This window comes from Fukomys damarensis, unplaced genomic scaffold (genome assembly GCF_012274545.1).
Source record: "Fukomys damarensis isolate Sample0158 unplaced genomic scaffold, DMR_v1.0_HiC HiC_scaffold_14, whole genome shotgun sequence".
Taxonomy (NCBI): Eukaryota; Metazoa; Chordata; class Mammalia; order Rodentia; family Bathyergidae; genus Fukomys; species Fukomys damarensis.
In genome coordinates this window covers 67,858,179-67,867,092 of record NW_022900926.1, presented here as the reverse complement: position 1 = coordinate 67,867,092, position 8,914 = coordinate 67,858,179, and positions in this window count along the sequence as shown.

Here is an 8,914-nt window from a genome sequence, read left to right as displayed (position 1 = left end):
GGGGTTTTTTTTTTTTTTTTTTTTTTTGTATCAGGGATCGAATTTGGGACCTTATGCTTGTGAGACAGGTGGTGGAACCACTGAGCTAAATCCCCATCCCCATAAAAGGTCTTTGACATAGTCTAATATGCATTCATGAACAAAACTGATCAAAAATAGGAAGAGTAGGATCTTACCTAGAAAAGATACAAGTCGTTTATGACCAACACACTGCTGACATCGGAAGAAATGGGGGAAACTGAAAGCTGCAATCCAGAAGGATCCCAGGATGCACACTCTTACCTTTTCATTATAATAGCTGAAATTTTAGCCGGAGCAATCAAGCAAAGGAAAGAAATAAAGTGGATACAAATAGGAAGGGAAGCTGTCAGTTATCCTTATTTGCAAATCATATAATCTTTTGTGTAAATGTTTCTCAAAATTCCACCAAATTACTCTTATAATTAATAAAGAAGTTTAACAGAAGCAGGATACAAAACATAGAATAATCAATAGAATTCCTGTACACCAACAATGAAGGGACAGTGAGGAAGAAAAGAAGAAGATAATTTCATTCACAATAGCTTAAAAATTAAATTCCTCTTTAAACAAGGAAATGAAAGGCCCCTGTACTGAAAACTATAATGCTCTGAAAAAAGAGATTATAGAAAAAAATGCAAAGACATATATTCCTGCACAGCCAATGTCAAAATGGTCGTATTATAAAAAGCGACATATAGGTTTAATGCAAGTCCAATCAAATTACCAATAGCACACTTTATAGAGCTAGGTAAAACAATCCTGAAATTTTTCTGGAGCTAGAAGAGACCCAGAATAGCCAAAGCAATTCTAAGCAATGAGAACAAACTAAGACATTACCACCCAAGATTTAAAGTTACATCACAAAGTTACAGTGATTATAAAAGAAAAAGCACCTTGACCAATGGAAGAGAATTGAGCATGCAAAACCAAAACATATACCTTCAAACATCTAATCCCTTGAAAAAAAAAGCTTCTGCATAGCGAGGAAAAAAAAAAAAACCAAAAAACAACAGAGTGAAAAGACAGCCTACAGAATGGGAAAAGTTTTTGCCAGCTACTCCTTGGGCACAAGGCTAATATGTAAAATGTATTAAGAACTAAAAAAAAAAATTCCATCAAATATTAGAAACGGACATTAAAAATGAAGAAGAAATGCAAGTGACCAAGAAGTACAAGAAAAAGTGTTCAGCATCTTTGGCCATTAGGAAAACTAACTCTAGGATTCCATTCTCCAGTCAGAATGGTTGTCAAGAACATTGACGCAACAAATATTGACAATGATGTCACAAAAGAGAAACATTTGTATACTGTTGGTGGGAATGTAACTAGTGTAAACACTGTGGAAATCAGTATGGATATTCCTAAAAGAACTAAAAGTAGCGGGGCATGGTGGCACATGCCTGTAATCCCAACACTTGGGAGGCTGAGGCAGGAGGATCACTGTGAGTTCGAGACCAACCTGGGCTACGTAGTGAGTTTCAGGTCAGTCTGAACTACATAGTGAGACTCTGTCTCAAAAAAAAAACCCAAAACAAAAACCAAAACAGAACTAAAAGTAGAAATTCCATTTGATTCAGTTATTCTTATTCTGGCTATACCCCAAATGAGTGATAGACATCCTATTAAAGTGATACATACAGGGTTTACAGCAACACAACGCACCATAGTTCAGTTATAGAAGCAGTCTATAAGCCAGACGAAGGGGTAAAGAAAAAAATGGTATAAATACACACCATACAATGCTGTACTAGTAAGATATAATGAAGGGTACATTTGAGTTTTTTGTATGGTAGGAGGGTGGATGGACGGACCTTGAGACCACAGTGCTCAGTGAAATAAATCAGGTGCCAAAGGTATAGCGTGGTTTCGCCAATATGAAAAACCTAATATGAAAACCATTTAAAGAGCAAAATAAAACAAAGCTTGTAAGAAACAGGAAGATAGTCTTCGTGTAGATGGGAAAGGGATGTGGGAAAAGAGAGAGAAGGAAGCCTGCGGAATGGGGGTAAGAATGATCCAGTTGCAACATGAACAGGTGCCAGTCCCCCAAAGGAGAATGCAGTTATTGTGTATCACGATGCTACTCTGAGAATGGAAAAGTAAGAATTCACTGTGGTTGTGAAAACGTTCTATAACAAAAGTGCAACCTTAGTGACTAAACGAGAGAGCCTCAAATTGGCCTGTGTTAAATACATCATATTATCTTCTGTAGCTGCCTCCAGAATTTTATGCTAAATTTATGAATTAATGAATTTTAACACGTAATAAAATGTCTCTAAATAAAATGATACAGGACAAAAGGTTAAAAAAAAGGGTCATAAGTTATCTAAATGTTAACTTTATAAGAATGATTTTCAATTTATATTCAACAGTACATAAATTTTGATCAATCCTCATTCTTGTAAACACTTTCTATTTTTCAAACTCTTGATGTTTCCTTCCTTTGATGTAGCAAATGATATTCCCTATGCTCTTATGGAGAGAGGGAGAGAGAGTGAGAGACAATCACTTTGGGGAAAGACCTTATGATACGTACTATTTTGCAACCTACTACCTTCAATTAACAATCCCATCTGTATATATTAATACTTTTTATCTTATATTTAATTTGTATTTAAATTTTTCTAATAGTCTCTCATATAATTTGCTGTACCCACATATGGATCTATGCTAGGATGATGCATTTTATCTAATGGTCATATCTCTTGGTGGGACCCATTTTTATGGCACTAATTACGGACAGAAAAGACCAATGATCATGTGTCTAAGGGTTTATTCTTATTGTGTTTTTAGATCATTAATGGGTGTACAATTTTATCAAGGGAGCAATTTTATTAAAGTGAATTTTACCAAGTGAAGAAAAAAGATATATTTATCTAACTATATCTATCTATCTATATCTATCTAAGCTTTTTATTCTATTAATGTTATAAATCATATGTACAGATTTTTCTATGTTGAAAACATCTTTTCCTTTTCAGAATAAAGACAACTGGAACATAATTTTTTAAATCTTTGAATTCCTTTCTTTTAAACATTGCATTCAGAATTTCTATATCTGTATTCAAAAGATTTTCCTATAGATTTTTGTTTCTCTTTTTGCTATTCTTGCCAGATTTTGAAAGTAACATTATTCTGACTTTTCTGAGTGAGCAGGGAGAATTTCAACTTTTTTGTTCAATTATTTTTTAGACTCTGTGTAAGATTGTCCTTTGCTTGTCAATAATGTACTATGTGCCTGTAAAACAATGGTATTTATAAATTCATAAATATGATATTTAGTATAAGTAAAAATGCCTGAAATAGCAAATTGAATGTCTCTATATATATTTCTTTTCAGTTACTATAAATATATATGATAAATATATACACTAACTTCATACAAATTTTCTTATTATAGGAATATACTACTTATAGCATGTCATTGTAGTGTATCATTAATTGTTTTATTAATATTGTTTTAATCTTGCTAAATTTATTTCTGAACTTGTTTTCATTTTAATTTTATTCTTTCATTTATTCATTATCTTTGTTTTTCTTACTTTATAGAAGAAAGTCATCAGGCCTTTACCTAATTATTTTTCCTTTTCAAAGAAGCAGGTTTGGCTTTGTGGATGCTCTATTGTACCTTAGTTTTCACCTCTCTTCCTTATTACCGTTTTCAAATTCCTTTGCATTTGTTCTGATAATTTTTTCTAACTCCTTAAATTGTGCTTTTAGCTCATTTACTCTGAGTTCTTCTTGTTTGTAAAGTATTTATGTAGGGTGCTCTCCCAATGACATGTCACTACAGTCTTCAAATTCCCTAGCTCTTTTTTTGTTTTGTTTTGTTTTGTTTTTTGTGTACCGAGGATCGAACTCAGGTCCTCCCACTTGCGAGGCAGGCAGCGGAACCACTTGAGCTAAACCCCAGCCGTTGTTGTTGTTGTTGTTGTTGTTGTTGTTGTTGTTTTCCCCTAGCTCTTTTAGAATTGTAATTACTCAAGTTTTAAAAAAGAAAACACAGTTTTGGAGCACTTAAACCTGGAGTAAAATTGTATAAAGCATTTTACATCTGGTGTTTTCTCTCAAAGATACTCAATAATTTACAAATATAATACAGAAAAGTTTTGATAGCAAAATGTGCAGACTATGTGACTTGATTATCTAACTGCACTGATGTAGTTTGTGCTGAAAGAAAGATTTTCATTTATTTAGGTCTGTGATATATATTTAAAACTGAAAAATTCATACCAGAGTAGGAAGAACCATGCTTAATAATTAAAATTATGTTCACAAGAAGATCCACTCTCTGTGGCCACATTGTTAAGTGGTAGTAGTTTATTTCTTTGAAGTGAAGTAACATTTTCTCTTTTAAGACCTATAAGCTATAGATTTTTTTTCTTAGCAGAGTAGATTCCCACAGAGACAAAGGAAATAGAATATCAAAAAGTCAGCTGAGATGTAAATGACTTTGACATTTAAAAGTTGTGTTTCAAATTTTATAGCATCTTACATTTCTCTTTGAGGTATTTTAGTGCATATTTAGCATATTAATTCACAGGTATGTTTCCAGCATGGAATATTTAGCCAAAAAAACATTTTATTCTTATCATTGTAATCATTGTGGATAATTGCTATTTGAAGTCTTTTTGGTGTTTAATCAACTTTGTCTAATTTATGCTTTTGTTCACTAGTAATTACAGCATGAGATATTTTTCTTTGGAAATAGATATTAATTTAGAATTGAAATAGCTGCTGAGTGGGTAAGGCCTCAGTTTGACTATTTCACAGGACATTTTTTTTCATTGACATGAATACGAAGGGTACTTAAAAGGATTACAGAATGATTAAAATGACACTGAAGTAATAAGAATAGTATTTTCCCTATTTTAAAGGTGTTGAAAGGCACTTGTTAACTACAGTAAAACTAGGCTGCAATCCTCCGTATGTCTGAAATGACCAGAAAAAAAATAGTTTTGAAATTTTAAGGACGTGATTAACCCTCTATGGTTTTAATTGCTTCACTGTTCACTAAATTATATTAATTGCATTAGCATTCATTGGGTTTTGCTTTGTACTGAGTGACATGATGATTGTTCTTCCTATAGTTTCTCACTTAATTTAAGAGGTGGTCCATGCAGCTGAAGAAGATACAATTTAATCAGTGCAATGCTCTAGCTCTTTGATGGCAGAGCCTCTCCTCATCCCAACATGGCGTCAGATGGAAAAGAAGAAAATATCTTCCAAACAATCCTACTGGTAGTTTTCTCATTCACTGTGATCTTGTAAGACCTAAAGTCTCACTTCCACTCTGTGGAGCATGAACAGCTGAAAGGCCTCCACAATGCTGAGTCCTATAGCCCAATGAGGGCTCTGGATGCAAGACCCAGGGCCTTACTTCCGGGAGCCTTGAACAGCCCAAAGGGCCTCCAAGATGCTGGGACCTATAGTTCAGCCAGGCTCCGGGAGCTCATTGAGCAGGGAGAGTCACCCAGGAAGGAACACACCAGGCTTGTTGGTAAATAGACCTTTATTAGTCTGGCCAGACAGCACTCCCTTTTTATAGAGCTTTTCTAAGCAAAAAGTCAAGGTATTTGCAGAACTGCCAGAGGACAAGATTCCAAACACACTCCTTATCTTATGCAGGAAATGTTCTATGGTCACCTTTTGTCATACCATTTGTCCCTGGTCAAGCTGTTAATCAAGTTAGCAATTAGCATATGAAGAAGCACAGTCTCTGGCCTATTAGCATGGAGTCACTTTAGCTCTTTCAGGTCTCACAACCTGATCCCATGGTTGTCTTGCCAGAAGCAGTTCTGGGTGGGCCCAGTCCCTTTGGTCTCTGAACCAGCCCTCAGGAATCCTCCTGGGAGGTGGACAAGTGTACTGAGGGTGGCAGTGAGTCAGGCTAACTGACAGTGTGCCAGCTCTGGATATTCGGATCTGTGAATACTCTGCCTGTAAGAGTCATAAACTAGAGAACTAACTCTTAGTTTTCAAGTTGTTTCCCAAGAAATTCCCCAGTGGTTAAGGTAGGATGGGGAAGGAGAGATCAAGGCAGGAGCTGTAGATTAGGAGATAAAGAGAAGAAGGAAGAAAAAAGAATAGGGCACTCTCATAGTGAAAATTTTTAGTTTTTCCCTTGACCAATGAGGTTGCTGGTGGTGTCACTCTGCGCATTGTGGTAGAAAAGCAGGTACTAAGGACAAACCAAGAGTTCTCCCATGAACATACTAAATAGGAGACACTGAAAATCTTTTGTTTACAGAGAAGGGCAGAGAAGTAGCAAAGGAAGCCTCTACATCTGGGTGTGTTAAGAAAATTGGGACCAGAGTGGAGAGCAACAGTGAAAAGGATATCAGAAAGGTTAGAGAAATGGTCCTGTCCTGTCAGACAGGAGAAGGACCATAGGTCAGCCGGTGCCACTGTGGCCAGGTACAGACGATCAGCTCCAGATAGCCCTCTTCTCTGCCATGCTCCATTGAGAGCGAAGTAGTCCCTAGAATTAACTACCTCCCAAACAGCGATCAGGGAGAGGTAAAACTTCAGGTAACTAATTTTTTTCTATTCATTTTTTTATTAAATAATTGAATTTATTGGTACATTTTAGGGGTATAGTACAGTTACATTCATTGTCGGGATCTTGTACCTCTACATGACAGGTCTTGGTTCTCATTTTTTCCCCTTGTCCCTGCCCTCCTTTCACCCCCTCCTCCCCTCCCCATCTACAAACACTTTATTTCCATCTTTTCATTATCTCACATTTTTTAATTTTCCCATCCCACCTTCCCTACACCTTTAGCCGCTTGCTTCCCATTTCACAATATCAGTAATCTTATTAGGATCTTATGTACTATTACAGTTTATTCACACCAGAGAAACTATTCGATATTTACACATGTGGGACTTATTTATTTCAGTTAGGAGTATATCCTCAATATGTATCCATTTTCCTATGAATGAATCTAATTTCTCATTCTTTATGACTGAGTAATGTTCCATTGAACAACACTCTCCTGAATAATCAATGGATCACAGAGGAAATTAAAGAAGAAATTAGACAGTTTTTACAAATAAATGAAAATACCAATACAACATAAAGGAATCTGGGACACAATGAAAGTGGTTCTATGTGGAAAATTCATAGCACTGAATGCCCACACTAGGAAAACAGAGTGAGCTCAAATAAACAACCTAATGATGAATCTTAGAGTCCTAGAAAAACAAGAGCAAGAAAAACCCAAAGCTCAGACAAGAGAGGAAATTATAAAGATTAGAGCAGAAATCAATGCAATAGAAATTAAGAAAATGAAACAAAAAATAAATGAAACAAAAAGTTGTTTTTTTGAAAGAATAAATAAAATTGATAAACCCTTAGCTAATCTTATCAAAAAAAGGAAAGAAAAGGCTTAGATCCATGCAATCAGGAATGAAAAAGGCAAAGTCACAGCAGATCCAACAGAAATCCAGAGGATCATTAATACCTATTTTAGAACCTGTACTCTAATAAATTGGGAAACGCAGAAAAAATGGACAGGTAACTAATTTTGACACAGTAAAGACTGTGCTTGAGTAAGAACTGACAGACTGCATTTTTGGCCATAATAATGGGTGGATAATCAAAATGGAAATTAAGTAGCATTATAAAATTAGAAAAAAACACTATATGTAGTATTTGTACACATAATATATATATTTGCATTTTAGTTGCATGTATGAACAGAAGGGAGAGAGGGACAGAGAGAGCAGAGAAAGAGACTGAGTGTATTCCCTTCATTGCTGTCGACATTTGGGAGGAAACTTGTATCCTCAGCTGTACTTAAAGCAGTATTTGTTTTAAGCCTATATTTACTACATACTTGCTGATGGGTAGCCAATATTTTTAAGAACAAACAGCATAAATGAACCGTTGTGATTGTTTTGATGAGCATTTCAATGTATGGCCAAGTTTTAATCTCAAAAAATAAATAAAAGTTTATTGTTCATAGCAAAAGGAAATTAAGAGAATTTTATATGATTCTAACACAAAAAAAACTGTTGTTTGATTCAGATATCTCATTCTTTGCTTACATACATACATGTTCTGTATTGATGAGACTGTATATCCTTTTGAGATCTGGACAAGAGCATAATGTCTAATAATAAAAATAATCAAAATTGACCACTTCTGCTATTTTTGGTTGAAAAAATGCTAAATAAATTATAAAAGTTTGATTAAAAAAGATGCAAATTAAACTTGTGAAATTCCATGCTTCTCCCTTTCTCTGCACACTAAGTAAAATAGCACAGCGTGAACTCTGGCTTTTGACTTTGTAATGCTCTGTATGAAATCTAATTTAGACTTGGGAAAAATTATATCATCACCAGACCTAGCTTTGTACTTAAAACATTAATGAGAAATGAAGGACTTTTCAGTGAAGTGTAAAGAAAAGATCCTTGGAAAAGGGGGTGAAATACAAGATGAAAAGACTTTGATTTCAGCTCTGTGGGGGAGTGGAGCACTTCTGCAAAGCAGGAATTACTTACTGTGTTAATTAACTAGCAGGGAGATCAGAGCTCTTCTGCACCTTCTTTGCCCCAATCTCTCATATGTCTTTCCACCTTCCTTTCTCAGAATTACTTTAGACTTCTGAATATGTTCTGTAGTTGGAGTCTCTAAAAACTTAGTAAAACAAAGTGTGCAAATATACAAAACCAGAGGATTCTCCTCTTATTATGGGTATTTTCCAAGTCGTAATACTAGAAGTATGTGTATAAGTAATGAGATATTATGTTGTTCCTATAATATTATCACTTCAACTCTAATAATGAACCCTTTCCAAATTCAATTGAAAGCAATAAGGGCTGGGGATTTAGCTCACTGGTTCCACCGTCTGCCTTGCAAGCGCAAGGACCTGAGTTCCATCCCCCA